This window comes from Lepus europaeus, chromosome 7 (assembly GCF_033115175.1).
Source record: "Lepus europaeus isolate LE1 chromosome 7, mLepTim1.pri, whole genome shotgun sequence".
Taxonomy (NCBI): Eukaryota; Metazoa; Chordata; class Mammalia; order Lagomorpha; family Leporidae; genus Lepus; species Lepus europaeus.
This window is the reverse complement of record NC_084833.1, coordinates 114,927,803-114,948,429: the sequence shown is the minus strand read 5'-3', so window position 1 is coordinate 114,948,429 and position 20,627 is coordinate 114,927,803.

Below are 20,627 nucleotides of genomic sequence, written 5' to 3'. Positions count from 1 at the left end.
CAATACCTCCAGCCCATGTAAAGTAATGGCCCCTATATTCATCATTTGCAGTTCACTCTACAGCATGCTTGTACTCTGTGTTTGTCGTTTTGTTTTGATAATAAATCTTATCGTTCTGCTGAATTTTTAACTATATCTTGTCTTCCAATTGTTTTGTACATCAGAAACAAGAACCCAGTTCTATTGGACCCCAACATAAGACCTCCAAGAGTCTTCTTCTCCATAAGTAGTGAGAATGCAAGAAAAGATAGTCAACCGGTGCCGCGGCTCACTAGGCTAATCCTCTGCCTTGCGGCGCCGGCACACCGGGTTCTAGTCCCGGTCGGGGCACCGATCCTGTCCCGGTTGCCCCTCTTCCAGGCCAGCTCTCTGCTGTGGCCAGGGAGTGCAGTGGAGGATGGCCCAAGTGCTTGGGCCCTGCACCCCATGGGAGACCAGGAGAAGCACCTGGCTCCTGCCATCGGATCAGCGCGGTGCGCCGGCCGCAGCGCGCTACCGCGGCGGCCATTGGAGGGTGAACCAACGGCAAAAGGAAGACCTTTCTCTCTGTCTCTCTCTCACTGTCCACTCTGCCTGTCAAAAATAAAAAAAGAAAAAAAGAAAAGATAGTCAAAAGTAGCTTTCTCAAACTCTGTAAATTAACTGTAGGCTTGAAACACTTTGACAATAACTGTAATGAATGCATCTTTTCACATTCTGGCCTTGTGAATGAACATACACCTGTAGCTGCAGGAGAATACATCTCTTTCCTCATTTCACATTCTGATGAACAAGCTTCCTGCTGATGTTAGGCCTGATCAGAATTCTTGATTAACTCAACAGGCAGAGAATGCTTGCTTAAGAATTCCAGGAACTGACTACAGGGAATTGGTTAGAATCACAGTACCTGACCCAGAACTGAGACCACTGCTTGTAAACAATCAAGCCTTATGTCAAAGGGATCAGCACCCAGCTAGTTTCAAGCTGCTCTTAGAAATTTACTTGACAATTAACTGAGCCCACTGTCTTCCCTAAATCCCTGCAATCCTTAGAGAGGTGGCTGAGCATAGGTAAGTTGGTAAGCTCGTCTACTCCTGCCTGCTGACCTCTCCCTCACTGTGTGTGCAGTGAAGTGATGCTCCCACAGCCCAGGGCTTGAATATTTCCATAAGGAGAAGGTGTCCATAATGAGCCAACGATCGAGAATTCTTTTGACCCTCAGATCTTGATCTAAAAATCAACCTAGGGAGATGCTAGGAGAATCGAGTCTTGAGGAAATTACCTCTAGAATGTTAAAAGAACTGTCTTAATTCTGAACTGAGTCTCTGATCTTGGGACTTCCAGCTGAACCCCTGGGACTCTCAAGCAATTAGGCTCAAACATGGCATGGAATTGACATCATTTTTTCATAACCTAAAAACCAATTGTCAGGTTTTGGGGCCGAACTTATGTTGTGCTAGTATAAAGGTCTGAAGGGTTAAACCCCACTGCCTCCTCTCCTCAGCTGAAGTCTTTGAAGAAAAACAGAAAACTGGGCAAATGGAGGAAAACCAGCACACCGCAGCCTTTTTTCCTAGCGCCTTCTCTTCTCCATTATCTTGGTGAGAAGTTTATACTCCCATGGCAGGGCATAAACAAATTCCCATTACAGGGTTACCTTTGAGAGGTGATAAGAATTCAGCTGTATGACCACCGAAAAACATGGAACAGCCACCATGAGAGCTCTTTCTGTAAGACTGTGGGGCACTAGATAGATAAACGCAGGGCTTAAGCAATATAAAAATATTTGATGTAGGCTCTGCTTCTGTAACTGGTGATCAGGCCCAAGATGGCAGACACAGGTGTATCCCATACTGCTTACTCCAGGCTCTCTTGCTTCTGCCAGTATCTCAGCTGGCAGAGTTTTTGACCTGGTGGCACATCCCAGCCCTTATTCCTATGGGATACAGATGCTTGGTGGTTTTGTCCTCATGGCGTTGTTTCAGTTTTCTATTGAACAGGAAAATTAAGCAAGTGAGAAGCAAAAGTTATCCAGGGAACCCCCTGAGTGAAAATTATCAGCTTTCTTCCCCTATTATACAACAGGGGCTTAGATTACTCTTATAATCAAAATAAGTCCCCCCATCAGTACAGTGATCCTTTTTTTGGGGGGGGGGCAGGCAGAGTTAGACAGTGAGAGAGAGAGAGAGAGACAGAGAGAAAGGTCTTCCTTCCATTGGTTCACCCCCCAAATGACCGCTATGGCTGGTGCACTGCGCCGATCCGAAGCCAGGAGCCAGGTGCTTCCTCCTGGTCTCCCATGAGGGTGCAGGGCCCAATCACTTGGGCCATCCTCCACTGCCTTCCCAGGCCACAGCAGAGAGCTGGACTAGAAGAGGAGCAACCGGGACTAGAACCCGGTGTCCATATGGGATGCCCGCACTGCAGGCAGAGGATTAACCAAGTAAGCCATGGCACCGGCCCCTTTACAGTGATCTTTTGCTCCAATATTGGATTCAGCAATTGAGATGCTACTCTTTTGCTGTCTTCTCTTATCTTGCTTCACCTCTCTGTGCTTCCTCTTCCTCTCTGTCATCGCATTGCCCAGGAATCATTGGCTGGTAAGCTGCAGGTATACCCTGTGCTCAATGAGAGGATTTTGGGATCCGTGTCCCTTGTGTTAAATTGTTGACATAATAAATGAAAGGTAAAGGAACTGGAGAAATCCCTTCTCAAAATTATTCCGACTTATGAGGCTACTTTCAATTTGCATCATCTGATTTTAAATGTTAAACTCTGCATTTTACTATGCTATTTTAGCTTTTCTTTCTCTGTAGCAAATTTTATTTCACCCATGGGAATTGAGGTACCTAGTGTATGGAGAGCCAGATTACTTACTGCAGGAGGTAAAAGAAAAATCTCATTGAAAGTCAAAGGGCCGGCGCCGTGGCTCTATAGGCTAATCCTCCACCTGCAGCACTGGCACCCTGGGTTCTAGTCCCGGGCTGAGCACCGGATTCTGTCCCGGTCGCTCCTCTTCCAGTCCAGCTCTCTGCTGTGGCCAGGGAGTACAGTGGAGGATGGCCCAAGTCCTTGGGCCCTGCACCCGCATGGCAGACCAGGGGAAGCACCTGGCTCCTGGCTTCGGATCAGCGTGATGCGCTGGCTGCAGCGCACCGGCTGCAACGGCCATTGGAGGGTGAACCAACGGTAAAGGAAGACCTTTCTCTCTGTCTCTCTCTCTCTCTCACTATCCACACTGCCTGTCAAAAAAAAAAAAAAGTCAAAAAACTTCCAGGCTCGGAAGCCTCTGCACCTGCGCACAGGACCCAGTTGCCTGGCCAAATCTTCCATGTCTACTTCAATACCTCCTGACAAGGCTGAGCTTGAAAAATTAGCTAGAGATCCTTCCTATTTTTCCTACAGATCAACATAGTGTTTCTTTTCTTATTTATTTATTTATTTATTTATTTATTTTTATACACTTATTTGAGTGGTAGGAGGCAGACAGAAGAACAGAATGCAATGACCCCAGTCTAGGCCATGGACCAGGAATTCAAGCCAGGTCTCCCTGGTGCATGGCAGGAACCCAACAACTTGAGCCATCATCTGATGTTCCCAGGATCTGCATTATCTGGAAGCTGGAGTCAGGAGGTGGCACAGAGTACCGAACCCAGGTACTCTGACATGGAATGCAGGCATCCTACCTGGTGTCCTAACCACCAGGCCAAATGCATGCCCTTCTCGCTACTCTTGAGAACTTTCTAGGAGCTTCTCTTGTAGCTTAAAAATTTAGGCTCCTATAGCAATGTGTTAAAAGGCTGGGACATCTCCAGCGAGCCCCGAATCTCCTAAATGTGCTGCTTTGTGTTGTTTACACTGCTTCTGCAATAATTAACCTTGCTTCAGTACACAACAAGGATAAGGCATCTCTTCTAAGTGGTCAGAATTTAAAAGTGTTCTCTTATGCTATCTATCACATCAAGTTTCTATTCTAGGGCTGTTAAACATTGGCCATCTGCCTCTAGGCATTGGCAGCTTGGAAATCCTGGGTCATGTCTCCTCTAGGACAAGCTGCTCTTCCTCGTGGCTGACTCACTGCCGGCCAAGGGAGGACAAACATCACTAATCCTAAGTTCTTTTTCTCAAGTGATATAGCATTTCAAGGCAGAGGCATAAGAAAGGCGCACAAATGACAGCAGGCTTTATTTAAAGGGAGAGAGTGACCCCACAAGGAGAGATATCCTCCATGAGAGGGCCCGAGAGGTGCCCACAGAGAGCATGCAGGAGAAGGAAAGAGATGGACCAAAAGCCAGAAGAGGAAAAAAAGCAAAAAGCAAAAAAAAAAAAAAAAAAGCCAGCCTCATGTGCAACAGTTCCCTTTGTTGGGTGAGCATGACTCCCTCACTGGATAAATGAGATGGAGTTTGAGGATTAGTGTGTGATTTTCTGGAAGTTTCATGGTGCCAGTCCCAGATGAGATGCAGTTGCATCATGGGAAAGTGGGCATACAGGACTGATATGCTAGGAGATGGAGTTTTACTGCAGGGCTATAGGTCAAAAGTTGTAGTAGGGGCTGGCACTGTGGTGTAGCGGGTCAAGCCGTCACCTGCAGTGCCGGTATCCCATGTGGGTGATGGTTCGAGTCCCAGCTGCTCTACTTCCGATCCAGCTCTCTACTATGGCCTGGGAAAGCAGTTGAAGATGACCCAGCTCCTTGGGCCCCTGCACCCACGTGGGAGACCTGGAAGAAGCTCCTGGCTCCTGGCTTTGGATCTGCTCAGCTCCACCTGTTGCAGTCATTTGGGGTGTGAACCAGCAGAATGGAAGACCTCTCTCCCTCTCTCTCTGGCTCTATGTCTCTCTAACTCTGTCTTTCAAATAAATAAAATAATTTTTTTAAAAAATTTGAGGTAAAATCTGCTATTAATTTATTTGTAACTGACTTCCTGCCTAGCTCCCCCATATCATATATGGGGACAGTAATATCCCTGAACCAAGGTTGTACTTTCTGTAGCTTTAGTTACCCTGGTGAACTATCCTGGTTCAAAAATTTAAAAAAAATGGAATGTTTTGGAAATAAGCAATCCATTAAGTTTTAAATAACTTTTATTATAGCATTTTATTTATAACTGTCCTATCTTATCAGTTACTGTTGCTAACCTCTTATTGTGTCTGAGTTATAAATTAATCTTTATAATCTGTATGTATAGGAAAATACTTAGTATATACTAACAGAGAGTTCAGTACTATCTTTGAGTTTGAGACATCTCCTGGGGTCTTGGAACATATCCCCCAGATAAGAGGAGACCCCTGGCTTTCTATAGCCCGGTGGAAAGAGAAGGAAAGTGAATATATGCCAGGTGTTCCTTTCATGGACATAACCCAAGCTTTGATATAACCAAGCTTCAAAACCGAGCCCTACCCCCAATGCCTTTGATGTAGACTGTATCAGGTCCCAGTATCTCTCCCTCAATTTGCAGTTCCTCTGGAAAGAGTAACTCATTAAATTAAGAGAATGACATAAAAGTAAATTAACCAGAGCCCACACCCTGAATCACAAAGATTCAAAATACCCCTATAGTTCACCGTTCACTGCTGGCATCTGCTTTGAGAGTCTTGTAGGAACTCACAAGTCCTGATGAAAGCCATGCCCAATCTGTCCATAGACCGTAGGCTGACCAGAGCCCATCTTTGCCATTTCAAAAGGAGTACCCTGGCCCTTATCACTGACCAACAGTGACAGGAAAGTCACTTGCACACTGGTCCAGCCAGAAGCACACACATAAGTGTATAATGCGCTGCTCAGTTCCCATGTTGCAAGATTCACTGCTTTTAACCTCTCAGAGTCCAAGAATTGAACAACAGCTGTCTGACTCCTTGCTCTGCACATTGCAAATAAATAACTTTATTCTACCTTTCCAGGGTCTGTGTGTTGGGAGAGTGGGTCCAGTTTTGGGGGTTCTACTTGGGGGTAGCAATTCCTCCTACCAGTTTTGGAGATGTTCTATAACAGTTTTGTTTTTTTTTCCCAAGGTTCTGAGTCTTTCTTCAAGCACCATTGTTTTCCCCTGTCTCTTCTTCTGAATAGTAGCCTCAGCACCACAACAAACTTTTTTTAAATTTATTTTTTATTTATTTGACGGGTAGAGATATAGATAGTGAGAGAGAGACAGAGAGAAAGGTCTTCCTTCCATTAGTTCACCCCCCAAATGGCCGCTATGGCCAGCATCACGCTGATCCGAAGCCAGGAGCCAGGTGTTTATCCTGGTCTCCCATGTGGATGCAGGGCCCAAGCACTTGGGCCATCCTCCATGCACTCCCTGGCCACAGCAGAGAGCTGGCCTGGAAGAGGAGCAACCAGGACTAGAACCTGGTGCCCATGTGGGATGCCGGTGGCGCAGGCGGAGGATTAACCAAGTGAACCACGGCGCTGGCCCCTCACAACAAACTTTTCAATACCTTACAGATGGCAGCCATCCGAAACATACTTGCAGAGGAGTAGAGTTAAGTCTGCCCCCCAGCAGTTTGAATTTTGTTTCCAGAGCCATGGATTGGTTGACATTGTTGAAGGCTTGGGGACATTTTTTTTGGGGGGGACAGTACGGAATGAACTTTAGCTCTCAAGTCCCACAAAGGGCACAAGATGTTTTTAGCTCTTGAGATTCTATTCCTTTTAAGATTTTTCCAGCAGTATAAAGTGAAGCGATGCATTTCAACATATGATATCCCACTGGAAGTTTGATAGTTTTCCAAATGTAAGCATTATTTTACAGAGATAAATATTTCACCAAGTACAATGTAGTTACATGAACTGCCATCAACCACAAGGATAAAATTTGTATTACCATGACCGATTTTTTAGAAAAATTTATTTATTTATTTGAAGAAGAGTTGCAGAGAGAGAGAGGGAGTGAAGGAGGGAGGGGGAGAGAGAGAAAAAAGTCTTCCATCCATTGGTTACTTCCTAGATGGCTGCCGCGGTCAGGACTGGGCCAGGCCAAGGCCAGGAGCCTGAAACCTCAGTTGGTTCTCTCAAGTAGGTGGCAGAGGCCCGTCTTCCACTGTTTGCCCAGGCCATTTACCAAGGAGCTGGATCAGAAGTGGAGAAGCCAGGACAGAAACTGGCACCCATATAGGTTGCCATTGTCACAGGCACTGACTTTACCTGTTACACTACAATGCCAGCATCCTGACCAGTGTTATTAAGTCCTACTCTAAAAATAGAGAGACGACACATTTCGCTTGCTCTTTTTGCAATCACTACATATTCTCTGTATGTTTCTTAGTCTGGGACAACCTAGAATTGTAAAACAGGATTTGGTTTCATTCAGTCTCAACAACATAGCTAATAATTGCCCACCCACCAGGGAAAACCAGACAATTTTGTCTGAAGCTGACTCCCTGACTTCAAAGGCCATCTAGAAGGAACTGTTCTTGCCTGCACACTCCAACAGACAAGTACAGCTAGTTTCCTGAGCATCTTCTCATGTGTCTGTTGGCCATTTAATTGAATACTTTGAAAAATCTCTGTCCATGTTCTTTGCACATTTCTTAACTGGCTTGTTTTTTTGTTACTGAATTTCTTGAGCTCTTTATAGATCCTGGATACTTATCCTTTACCAGTTACATATTTCACAAATATTTTCTCCCATTCTGTTGGTTGCTTCTTCACTTTGTTGAGTGTTTCCTTTGCTGTGTAGGTCTTAGTTTGATACAATCTCATTTTCTTCTTTTGCAAGAAGTCTTTGCTTATGCTAATATCTTGCAGAGTCCCCCAATGTTTTCCTCTTGTTTGTCAAAGATTGGTTGGTTGTAGTTGCATGGATTAATTCCTGGGGTTTGTATTTTGTTTCATTTGTCTACACATCTATTTTAGTGCCAGTACCAGACTTTTTTGACTTTAACTTCCCTGTTGTATGTCTTCATCTGTTTGTATGATGCTCTAAGTTTACTTTTGTTGTTTAAGATTGCTTTAGCTATTTAGGATCTCTTTGTATCCATACAAATTTCATCGTAGCTTTTTTCTAGATCTGTGAAGAATGTCATTGGTGTTCTGATTCGGATCGCATTGAATCTGTAAATTGTTTTTGGTAGTATGGACACTTTGATTATATTAATTCTTCCAATATATGAACATAGAAGATTTTTTTCCCACATTTTTGTGTCTTCTTCTATTTCTTTCTTTAATGTTTTGTGATTTTAATTGTAGAAATCTTTCACGTTCTTGTTTAAATTCATCCCATGGTATTTAATTTTTATAGGTATTGTGAATGGAACTGATCTTACAAGTTCTTCCTCAGCCATGACATTGTTTGCACAAAGGCTATTAATTTTTGTATGTTGATTTTTTCCCATTTATTTGTTTATTTATTTATTTTTAACTTTTATTTAATAAATATAAATTTCCAAAGTACAGCTTATGGATTTCAGTGGCTTTTTCCCCCCCAAACTTTCCTCCCACCCACAACCCTCCTTTCTCCTCCCTCTCCCATTCCATTCACATCGATTCATTTTCAATACTCTTTATATACAGAAGATAAATTTAGTATATATTAAGTAAAGATTTCAACAGTTTGCACCCACACAGAACATAAAGTGTAAAGTACTGTTTGAGTGCTAGTTATAGCATTAATTCACATTGTACAACACATTAAGGACAGAGATACTACATGGGGAGTAAGTGCACAGTGACTCCTGTTGATGACTTAGCAAATTGACACTCTTGTTTATGGCGCCAGTAATCTCCCTAGGCTCTAGTCATGAGTTGCCAAGGCTATGGAAGCCTTTTGAGTTCACCAACTCTGATCTTATTTAGACAAGGTCATGGTCAAAGTGGAAGTTCTCTCCTCCCTTCAGAGAAAGGTACCTCCTTCTTGGATGACCTGTTCTTTCCACTGGTATCTCACTCACAGAGATCTTTCATTTAGGTCTTTTTTTTCCAGAGTGTCTTGGCTTTCCATGCCTAAAATACTCTCATGGGCTCTTCAGCCAGATCCGAATGCCTTAAGGGCTGATTCTGAGGCCAGAGTGTATGTTGATTTTTAAGATTTATTTATTTATTTGAAAGTCAGAGTTACACAGAGAGAGAAGGAGAGGCAGAAAGAGAGAGAAAGAGTGAGAGAGAGCGAGAGAGAGAGAGAGCAAGCGAGCTTCCATCTGCTGGTACACTTCCCAGTTGACTGCAATGGCCAGAGAAATGCTAATCTGAAGCCAGGAGCCAAGCACTTCTTCTGGGTCTCCCATGCAGGTGCAGAGGTCCAAGGACTTGGGCCATCTTCTATTGCTTTTCCAGGCCATAGCAGAGAGCTGGCTTGGAATTGAGCAACTGGGACTCCAACCAGCGCCCATATGGGATGCTGGCACTGCAGGTGGCAGTTTTACCTGCTATGCCACAGTGCTGGCCCTTGTATATTGATTTTATATCCTGCAACTTTGCCAAATTCTTTCATGAATTCTAGTAGTCTCTTAGGGGGATCTTTTGGTTCCCCTATATATAGACTCATGTCATCTGCAAACAAGGGTAATTTCACTTTCTCCTTTTCAATTTGTATCCCTTTGATTTCTTTTTCCTGCCTAATGGCTCTAGTTAAAACTTCCAGGACTATATTGAACAGCAATAGTGAAATGGCATCCTTGCCTGGTTCCAGATATTAATGGAAATGCTTTCAACTTTTCCACATTCAATATGATGCTGGTGTGGGTTTGTCATATATTGCCTTGATTGTGTTGAAGAATATTTCTTCTATACCCATTTGCTTCAGATTTTCACATGAAGCTATGTTGTATTTGACCAAATTCTTTTTCTGCATTTATTGAGATAATCTTATGATTTTTGTTCTTCAATTTGTTAATGTGATATATTACATTTATTGATTTGTGTATGTTGAAACTTCCCTGCATACAAGGGATAAATTCCACTTGTTCTGGGTGTATGATCTTTTTGATGCACTTGTATTCGATTAGCTAATATTTTGTTGAAGATTTTTGCATCTATGTTCATCAAGGGTATTGGTCTATAGTTCCCTTTCTTTGTTGCATCTTTTGCTGATTTTGGAATTAAGGTGATACTGGCCTCACAGAAGAAGTTTTGGAGGATTCCCTCCCTTTCAATTGTTTTCTATAATTTGAGAAGAATTGGAATTAATTTTTCTTTAAAAGTTTGGTAGAATTCAGTAATGAAGCCGTCTAGTCCTGGGCTTTTCTCTGTTGAGAGGGTCTTTATTACTGACTTAATCTCTTTCTTGGTTATTGGCCTTTTTACATTCTCTATGTTGAGTCCTCCTTCTTAGCTGAAAAATGGACTTTGGACTATAATGGTTTTATTGCCAAAGACCTTTATTTTCACACGTAGTCAAGGTTACACTCTACAGCACCTTCAAGTCTACCCTATACTAGAAAACTTGGAGGGCAATGAAAAAGTGGGAAATGGAGCTTGGTCAGATATTTATTTGAGTTGGCCTTGTAGGAAGTGATAGAAAGCCAAGAGTTCCAGAAGTGTGATTCAGGCCTACAGGGCAATGTCTTGGCACTGGGCTGCCTGAGGGATCTCAGGTCTGATTAAGGGCTGAGCTCCAGGACATCTAGTTGTTCAGGCCCAGTTTCTCCTGCAGAGTAAGATGAGTTAGAAGCCACAGAGAAGAAACCTGAGCTTCCCTCAGACAGAGTGTTTCCCTTTTCCTGCCTGTGTGGAGCTTCTAATGGATCCTTGTCAATAGTTCTACTGTTCAAATCTCCTCTCTGCTGGGCAGGACCCAAGAACTGCCCAGGTGAGGTGGTGGAAGAAGTTGAAGAGGATTTTGCTGAGTGCAGGACACTTTCTTTTCATTGTTTTTATTCTCAGTCTATCTCATGTAGCACTGCCTCCCTGAAGAGGCAACGTAAGCACAACTTTGGGCTGATTACAAAGGAGCCCATTTTGACCTCAAATACAACCCCTTCCTCCTGCTGCAGAGATAGGGTATGGGTGCAACTTGTGCCTCTGGGCAGGACGGTAGCAAGGCAGGGCAGGACAGTATGTCCTTCAATCCCTGGTCCAGAAAGAGCAGTGAGGAGTGAAGAGGTTTGGGCGGGAGCCAGCTCTGAAGGTGAAGTTACAGGCTCTGAACCCCAGGAGAAATCTCAGGAGAGGGCTCAGAAAGTCTAGGAGGCTCTGGGACTGGCGCCCGGGCTCGCTTGGTTAACCCTCCACCTGCGGCGCTGGCATCCCATATGGGCGCCGGGTTCTAGTCCCTGTTGCTCCTCTTCCAGTCCAGCCCTCTGCTGTGGCCCAGGAGTGCAGTGGAGGATGGCTCAGGTGCTTGGGCCCCTGCACCCACATGGGAGACCAGGAAGAAGCGCCTGGCTCCTGGCTTCAGATCGATGCAGTTCCATCTGTAGCGGTCATTTGGGGGGTGAACCAACAGAAGGAAGACCTTTCTCTCTGTCTCTCACTGTCTATAACTTTACCTATCAAATAAATAAAAAAAAAGAAAAAAAGAAAATCTAGGAGGCTCATATATGGGAGACAAGGAAGTAAGGATAGATTGGAAAGGACATTTTCCTCTCTTCTCTCTGGGAGGGGGATTTACCTTAGATGGCACAAGTCTGTCTGGCAAAGCTTCTGGAGCATGGATTGTTGACAAGCTCAGCAGCTGGTAAAGTTGTAACTGAATTAGGAAGGCAGGTCCAGGACATCAGCCTCTCCACAGAGGTTTCTTGGGTTACAGGCGCCTGAATCGTCTGCCCTGCCCTGGGTCTCACATTCCAAGAGGGACAGTGACTTGTGAGGACACATTCCACAATAAAATATCAAGTGCCAAATTCAGAATACCACACAATGTCAGTCATGACAGAGCTCATTTATATCAAGTTGTTATATATGTGCAAGAATACTATTGAAGTGTGGCCAAATAGTCAAATTGTTAGAATTAGCATCACAATTAGAGATTTTTTATGTATATATATCAAGTCTGTGTTACTTTTACTCTGGAAAATACATTATTCAAAAAGCCTGGCCGAATCATGAGAGAAATTTGAGTTGACTGAGTTTGGGATTCTCACTCACATATTTAATTACTTGGAGTCCAGGACATGGTGCAAGGATATCTTCTTTGGCTGACAAAAAGGTGCTTTTCTGGAAGTATGAAATTGATGCTTTTAGCTCAAATCATCTGAGATTTTGCCAGGGGACTCACATATACCAAACACAAGACCCATGGAGATGGCCCATGACAAGTGCTTCCCTGACAATGGCATGAAAATACTGGTCTTGGGGACCCCTTACATTCAGTGAGATTTTGCTAGTCAAAGTTGTACCTCCCAGGCAAGAGAGAGACTCATCCTTCTTTGATGAAGAGGAAAGCCTTTTCTTTTTTTTTTTAAAGATTGATTATTTTTCTATGTAATTTCCAATTTAATTTTCAATTATCTTTATATACAGGAGATCGCTTCAGTATATACTAAGTAAAGATTTCATCAGTTTGCACCCATACATAACCACAAAGTGTAAGAATATTGTTTCAGTACTAGCTATATCATTACTTCACCTTCAACAACCTATTAAGGACAGATCCCTCATGGGACGTAAGTACACAGTGACTCCTGATGTTGTTTTAACAATTTAACACTCTTGTTTATGGCATCAGTAATCTCCCTAGGCTCTAGCCATGAGTTGCCGAGGCTATGGAAGCCTTTAGGGTTCGCCGTCTTCGATCCCATTCCGACAAGGCCATAGTCAAAGTGGAAGTTCTCTCCTCCCTTCAGAGAAAGGCACCTCCTACTTTGATGGCCCCGTTCTTTCCACTGGGGTCACACTCGCTGAGATCCTTCATTTAGGTCTTCTTCTTCTTCTTCTTCTTCATATTTTTTTCTCCAGTGTGTCTTGGCTTTCCATGCCTAAAATACTCTCATAGGTTCTTCAGCCAGATCCAATTGCCTTAAGGGCTGATTCTGAGGCCAGAGTGCTATTTAGGACATCTGTCATTCTATGAATCTGCTGTGTCTCCCCCTTCCCATGTTGGATCCTTCTCTCCCTTTTTTTTAATCAGTTAGTATTAACAGACATTAATCTTGCTTGTGTGATCCCTTTGACTCTTAGGCCTATCAGTGTGATCAGTTGTGAACTGAAATTGATCACCTGGGCTGGTGAGATGGCATTGGTACATGCCACCTTGATGGGATTGTATTGGAATCCCCTGGCACTTTTCTAACTCCATCATTTGGGGCAAATCCAATTGAGCATGTCCCCTATTATACCTCTCCTCCCTCTCCTTTTCCCATTCTTATATTTAACTGGGATCGCTTTTCAGTTAAGATTTAGACACCTCAGTAATAATTGTGTGTTAATTACAGAGTTTACAAAAAATACTAAAATGGATAAAGTGTTACATTGTACATCGACAGTCAGCACCATAGCTGATCAAGTCACTATTTCTCATAGTGTCCATTACACTTCCACAGGTTACCCTTTGGTGCTCAGTTAGTTGTCGCCGATCAGGGGAAACAAACGATATTTGTTTCTTTGGGACTGGCTTAATTCACTTAGCATGATGCTTGAGGAAAGCCTTTTCTTATGCTTTGCCCGCCCCTCTTTCCCAGTGGTCATGATAATTCTAGGGTTGAGCCAACATGGGTCTCCAGCCCTGAGAACACTTCTCCAGACTGTAATCTCCGTCATATCATGGGAACATTATTATTTGCCTGCCACTTGAATCAGACACGTCTCTGCATTGTTATTCTGGTGGAACACTTAACTCTAAGAACCCCTGGTTGTCATTGTCTTAGTTCTCCCTCCCTCCCTCCCTCCCCCTTCCTTCCTTCTTTCTTTCCTTCCTTCCTTCCTTCCTTCCTTCCTTCCTACCTTCCTTCCTTCCTTTCTTCTTTCCTCCCCCTCCCTCCCCCTTCCTTCCTTCCTTCCTTCCTTCCTTCCTTCCTTCCTTCCTTCCTTCCTCCCCCTCCCTCCCTTCCCTCTCTCTCTCTTTCAATTCAGAGCAATGCTTCTGCCAGAATCAGACAGATACCTCTATCAGAGAAACTTAACAGAGAGGCTGAAATAATTTTTTTTAAAAATCAAATACTATTACTTAAACATGTAATAAATGGGGGCCAGTGTTGTGACACAAGGAACTAAGCTGCTGTCTGTGATACTGGCATTCTGCATCAGAGCACAAGTTCAAGTCCTGGATACTCTGCTTCTAATTCAACTCACTAATAATATGCCTGGGAAGTCAGTGGAGAATGGACCAGGTGCTTGTGCTCCTCCCACCCACGTGGGAGACCTTGATGAAGCTCTGGACTCGTGTCTCCAGTGTGAAGCAGACTTGTCCATTGTAGCCATTTAGAAAGTGACCCAGGGCCAGCACTGTGGTGCAATAAGTTAATCCTCTGCCTGCAGCACTGGCATCCCATATGGGCACTGGTTCTAGTCTCAGCTGCTCCTCTTCCAATCCAGCTCTCTGCTGTGGCCTGGGAAAGCAATAGAAGATGGCTCAGGTGCTTGGGTTACTGCACCCACTTGGGAGACTGGAGTAGCACCTGGCTCCTGGCTTCGGATCAGCACAGCTCTGGCCATTGTGGTCGTTTGGGGAGTTAACCAGCGGATGGAAGACTTTTCTCTCTGTCTCTCCTTCCCACTCTCTATAACTCTACCTCTCAAATAAATAAAATCTTTAAAAAATAAAAATAAAATAAAAAAAGAATGTGACCCAGCAGATGGAAGACCTCTCTCTCCCTCTCTCTCTCACTCTATCTTTCAAATAAAATAAATAAAACTTCTACAACAATAAATGGGGTTCAGTGGCATAGTGAGTAAAGCCTCTACCTGCAGTGCCAGCATCCTTTAGGGGATGGTTCAAGTCCCGGCTGCTCCACTTCCAATCCAACTCTTTGCTATGGCCTGGGAAAGCAGTGGAAGATGGCCTAAGTTCTTGGGCTCCTGAACCTTCATGGGAGATCCAGAAGAAGCTCCTGGCTCCTGACTTTGGATTGGTGCAGCTCTGGCCATTGTGGCCAATTGGAGAGTGAACCAGATGATGGAAGACCTCTCCCTCGCTCCCCCCCCCCACTTCTCTCTGCCTCTCCTTCACTCTCTGTGTAACTCTGGATTTCAAACAAATAAATAAATCTTCAAAAAATAAATAAAATTAGGTGCTGGCATCATGGCTCACTTGGTTAATCCTCCACCTGCTGTGCCGGCATCCTATATGGGCTCCATGTTCTAGTCCCTGTTGCTCCTCTTCCAGTCCAGCTCTCTGCTGTGGCCCGGGAGGGCAGTGGAGGTTGGCCCAAGTTCTTGGGCCCCTGCATTCATGCAGGAGACCAGGAGGAAGCACCTGGCTCCTGGCTTCGGATCAGTGCAGTACCGGCCGTGGCGACCATTTGGGGAGTGAACCAACAGAAGGAAACCTTTCTCTCTGTCTCTCTCTGTCTATAACTCTACCTGTCAAATAAAAAAAATGAAATTAAAAATGTAATAGAAATCATCAGTAACAGAATTGAAGACAAAGAGAAGATTATGAAAGCAATAATAGAAAAACAAACAAATTCATACAGTTTTCCAATCTGTCTAGCAGCACAGCTCTCAACAGAAACCTTACGGGCCAGGATGAGGTCCGGTGATATATTTAGAGTGTTGATGTGAAAACAAAAACTCTGCTGACCAAGAGATTGTACACTGGAAAACAATCATTCGGAAAGGAAAATGCTGTAATGATGTTCAAGACAAACAAAAAACTATCAAATTTATCAGCAGCAAGCCTGTACTTCAAAAAATGATCAAGGTAGCGGCTCAATAGGCTAATCCTCCGCCTTGCGGCGCCGGCACACCGGGTTCTAGTCCCAGTCGGGGCACCGGATTCTGTCCCGGTTGCTTCTCTTCCAGGCCAGCTCTCTGCTGTGGCCCGGGAGTGCAGTGGAGGATGGCCCAAGTGCTTGGGCCCTGCACCCACATGGGAGACCAGGAGAAGCACCTGGCTCCTGGCTTCGGATCAGCACAGCGCGCCGGCCATAGCAGCCATTGGAGGGTGAACCAACGGTAAAGGAAGACCTTTCTCTCTCTTTCTCTCTCAGTGTCCACTCTGCCTGTAAAAAAACAAACAAACAAAAAAGAATACTGCAAAATGTTAAATAAGCATAATTTTTAAGAAAATTTAAATTTTAAAAATTGATAGAGGAGATACAATGAAATAAAGAATATTAGATTTATCCAAAAGAGTCTGAGAAAGATAAGAATGAGAAATTATTCTGTGGCTGCACTAACACACAGTATTTTCTGTCATAGAGTAGGTTCCAACAAAATAAGCATTTTGGGAAGATTCATAAAGTACCATTTTTCCTCTCTATCCAGGTGGGGAAATGTGTGAAAATGCATCTTTTGGTTATGTCTGTTTCCTTACCAAAGGTCTTTCTTTTAAGTTACTGAACATCAAAGCTGGGAGAGAGAGAGAGAGACCTTCCACCCATCGGTTTACTTCTCAATTACCCTCAGTGGCTGGGATTAGATGGCCCAGAGCTGGGCACTGGGCACTGCATCGAGGTCTTCCAAGTGGGTGGCAGAAAGCTACTTGAGGTTCCACATTAGCAGGAAGTTGGAGTCAAGCACCACACCTAAGCACTCCAATCACAAGGCTTTGCCCTATCATTTCCCCATTGTATCAACCAAACAGGTTAGTACTACATTTACATGTAACTTTCTTAGGAAGAAAACCTAGTTTTCAATGCCTTCCATTTTTTCAAAAATTGCTCTGTATTTTTCTTGCAGTTGTTTTTTTACAAATGTATTTTCCTTAATTTCTTTATCCAGTCAACAGTTGATGGACATCTGGCTTCATTCCATATTTTAGCTATTGTGAATTGAGCTGCAAATGAACATAGGGCTACAGATAATTCTTGTATATGCTGATTTCTTTTGGTTGGGGCACTATTCAGCTGTAGTAGTACAGTTGGAATCCTGTCTTTTGCAACAATTAAGATACAACTGAAAGCCATTATACTTAGTGAAATAAGCCAGTCCCAATAAAACAGATGCCGTATGTTTTCCCTGATCCTAGATAACTAATAGAGTTCCTAAAATGTAATATATTGAAGTGAAATGGACATTTTGAGATTCAATGATCATTCACAGCCCTTGTCTCTACTGTTGAGGAACAATTTTTTTTTCTCCATACTATCTGTTGAGCTGTTTTACTTAATGTAGGGTTAACTTTACAATCATTAAGTAAACTGGAAGTAGATCTTTATAAAAACAAAAGATTAGTAATGTGAGAGGGAGGAGGAAGAAGGGTTGTAGTGTGGGCAGGTGGGAGGGTAAGGTGGGAAATATCACTCTATTCCTAAACTACTACATATGAAATACCTGAAACTTATATAAGTTAAATAAAATGTTTTTAAAAGTAAGAGTTCTTGAGTAAAGACACCTGGATTATTAAGTAGCAATTATTCTGTATACTGTATTAATTCATAGCAAGATTATATTAGAAGTACTGTCAAGATGTGACGTGGTACTAAATTTTAAGTTTCTATAATGGAAAATGCTATTAATACAAATGTTTGAGAATTAAAAAGTCTAATGATCTTGTGTTACTAGACATGATAGTTATCTTAATAAGAAAGCCCCAGAGGCCTAAAGGGTTAAATACTTGTAAAATCCTACAGGTGCTTTCAAAAATACTGTGAAGTAAGCAAGTGCCTCTTGTTGGTTGATGAGTTTATAATTTTAAACATGGCAACTTAAAGTCTTTTGTCATCCACAGTTATATATGATTTGCTGCTCATAAAACTAAAGCGTTGTTGGTTCTGTGTTTAGCTGTCCTCCTATAGGTTCCTATGGACTTTTTCCACCCACTTCTATTGTATTCAGTACTTTGGGATGGCTCTGTAAACAGATGAAGCCAATAATGTATTAACAGTACCAACTGAGAGAAAGTATGGTTAACTGAGGTTACTAAAAACAAAAAGCAATTCAAATCAGTTGGCAATTTACAAAAAGAGTTAAAGATTTTGAAAGCTATTATTAAAATTGCTATATTGGTCTGTTTTGTTATGTTATATGTGTGTACATACTGTATGTCCACATGGGAAATTTTTATTAAGAATTTAATTTTAATTGGCTTATAGATAAGATTGTCCATAAATTTAAGCTGCTAAAATTAATCAAAGATACATTTTAATTCATGTGACCTAAATCTCTGTATCATATGTTTTATACTTGTTGGTAGAAAGAAACTAAAAACATTTTATATGGTTGTGCTTAAGTTTACTGGTTAAACAAACTACACCATGTTAGATATTTAAGAGGTGTTTTCAAATACATGATTCTTAAAATTTATAGAAGGCATTGGACCTTCTGGTAAATGTTTTCTTAAGTTGTTATCTAATGGTTGAAACGGTTTGCTAAGTATTCATGTGATATTGCTATTGTCAGCAAGCGATCTAGGACTTGCTCCCTCATTTCTCTATTCTAAGCCCAACTTGTTGTTTCATTTCTCTATTCTCTTCAAGGTAGGGAACTAATTCTATTATGAAGGAATCTGTAGGATGCACAATTTAATCTTTAGACCTTATAAAAGAGATGGCTAACATTTTTCTGTAATAGCATAGCCAAAATAAGAGCTTAAATAATAATCTCATAGCTAGATTTACTTCGCCATCAGCGAAGTATACAGTAAGTAGAAAAAACCTCCCTTTCAGACCAAAGGGAAAGAAAGTTTTAAAGTGAGAATATAATTTTCCTCATGGGCATTGTCTACCTTAGAAAAACTACTACAGAACATGCCTGTGACTATAGATTTGTAGTTCAGGCCACCGAAGATTAGAGATGGGACTTGGGCACTCCCTTGACTTGCATCCTCTGGTCTGCTTTAACACAAACCAGGAGGAAAAGAAAGCTAGGCATCAGAAGTAATGGGTGGCAGGCCTATTAATGGCTGATCTGTACAGTGATCTGCCCTCAAGGAGACCCAACAGGCCAGTCCACTGCAGTGGCTTTCAATGTGGTAAGCCTGGGCTTCAGCAGAAGTCAGCTTGTGAAGAGCCCTGGCAGCTCTGCCAAGAGTTGGATCACTGGAAATGGACCTGCCCTGGAGTCGAAGGATGCCCAGGTCAGAGCCACAGATCTTATTGTCTCTAAGCTGACAAGCCCTTCACTCAGCCCAACTTCCAAAGTGACCACTGCAGCTGAGGGGATGGCCAAGCAGGGTCAGCAACATTGCAGGCAGAACTGTAAATTTCTTGTTAGAAATGCCCCCTGCCTTTACCTGGCCAGCTCTCCTCCCAGGCCAGCTAAGTAAACAGGGTGCCTTCCCCCAGGAGGTTCACACCTCCCTTAGGATATACCCCATGTGAAGAGATAGATAGGTCTGGGCCTCTGAATTTACAAGGCCTAAAGCCCACCAGATTATTATCAAGCCCCTTCTATCAGGTTCTATTTGCCTCTCAATCAGAAAAATTACTTGTAGCTTAGACAGCACCTTTCTTAGCTCCTCTAATAATGACTCTATCCTTTGTTCTAGGCCCTGTCTAGTGCACTTGGGCCTCATTCCTTTGTATCATAACCCCTACTCTACCACCAATGGCTCTACTCCCAACCTGTGTGTACTGATGGTCCTCTTCCCCACTTAATGCTGTATAATTGTTCAGACCTGGTTAATGCCTCTCTTAGGATCATTGGTTACTATCCTCACCCTGTCTTTTATGACCCTGTCTAAATATGATCAGAGTCGGCGAACTCAAAAGGCTTCCATAGCCTTGGTAACTCATGATGAGAGCCTATGGTGGTTACTGGCACCATAAACTAGAGTGTCAATTTGTTGGGTCAACAACAGGAGTCACTGTGCACTTGCTCCTCATGTGGAATCTCTGTCCTTAATGTGCTGTTCATTGTGATTTAATGCTATAACTAGTACTCCAACAGTATGTTTCACTTTGTGTTTCTATGTGGGTGCAAACTGTTGAAATCTTTACTTAATATATACTAAATTGATCTTCTGTATATAAAGAGAATTGAAAATGAATCTTGATGTGAATGGGAGAGGGAGTGGGAGAGGGGAGGTTTGCGGGTGGGAGGGAAGTTATGGGAGGGGGAAGCCATTGTAATCCATAAGCTGTACACTGGAAATTTATATTCATTAAATAAAAGTTTAAAAATTTTAAAAAAGAATATAAAATGTAGATTTGATAGAGGTAAGTTATAAATGTCACTTGTAGCCTCACCACCAGTTATTAAAAACAATCACTGGCCAATGTGTGTGTCTTCATCCTTTCTTCTCCATCTCTTTATTATTTTACATAAGAATTATTGTGGTGGTAACTGACAGATGTAATTGGTTGGATCTGAGTATTCAACATTGTGCAGAAACGAATATCTAGGCTACACTATGAGATACAGATATTTGTTTAGACTGTTTTCTTATTTAGAGAAAGAGCAGGAATATTTGGTTGGAGGAGAAAAGTTGTCTTTATTGTTAAATAGAGTTTGAATACAAGTAGAAGGATGTGTACAGATGTTTCATGGACAAAGAAGGGTGGCTACACTACTGTCTCTCAGCTTTAGGATTCTTTAGAATGCCAACGTTTGCAGCCAGGTCTCCGTAAAACTCTGCCAACAGGGAGTGTTGGAGAGAGAATGGAAGTCTGGAGGAGGAAGAGAAAAATAGTTTTATTTCTTGTTCCTCTCAATGGTTCTTCATCCTGGC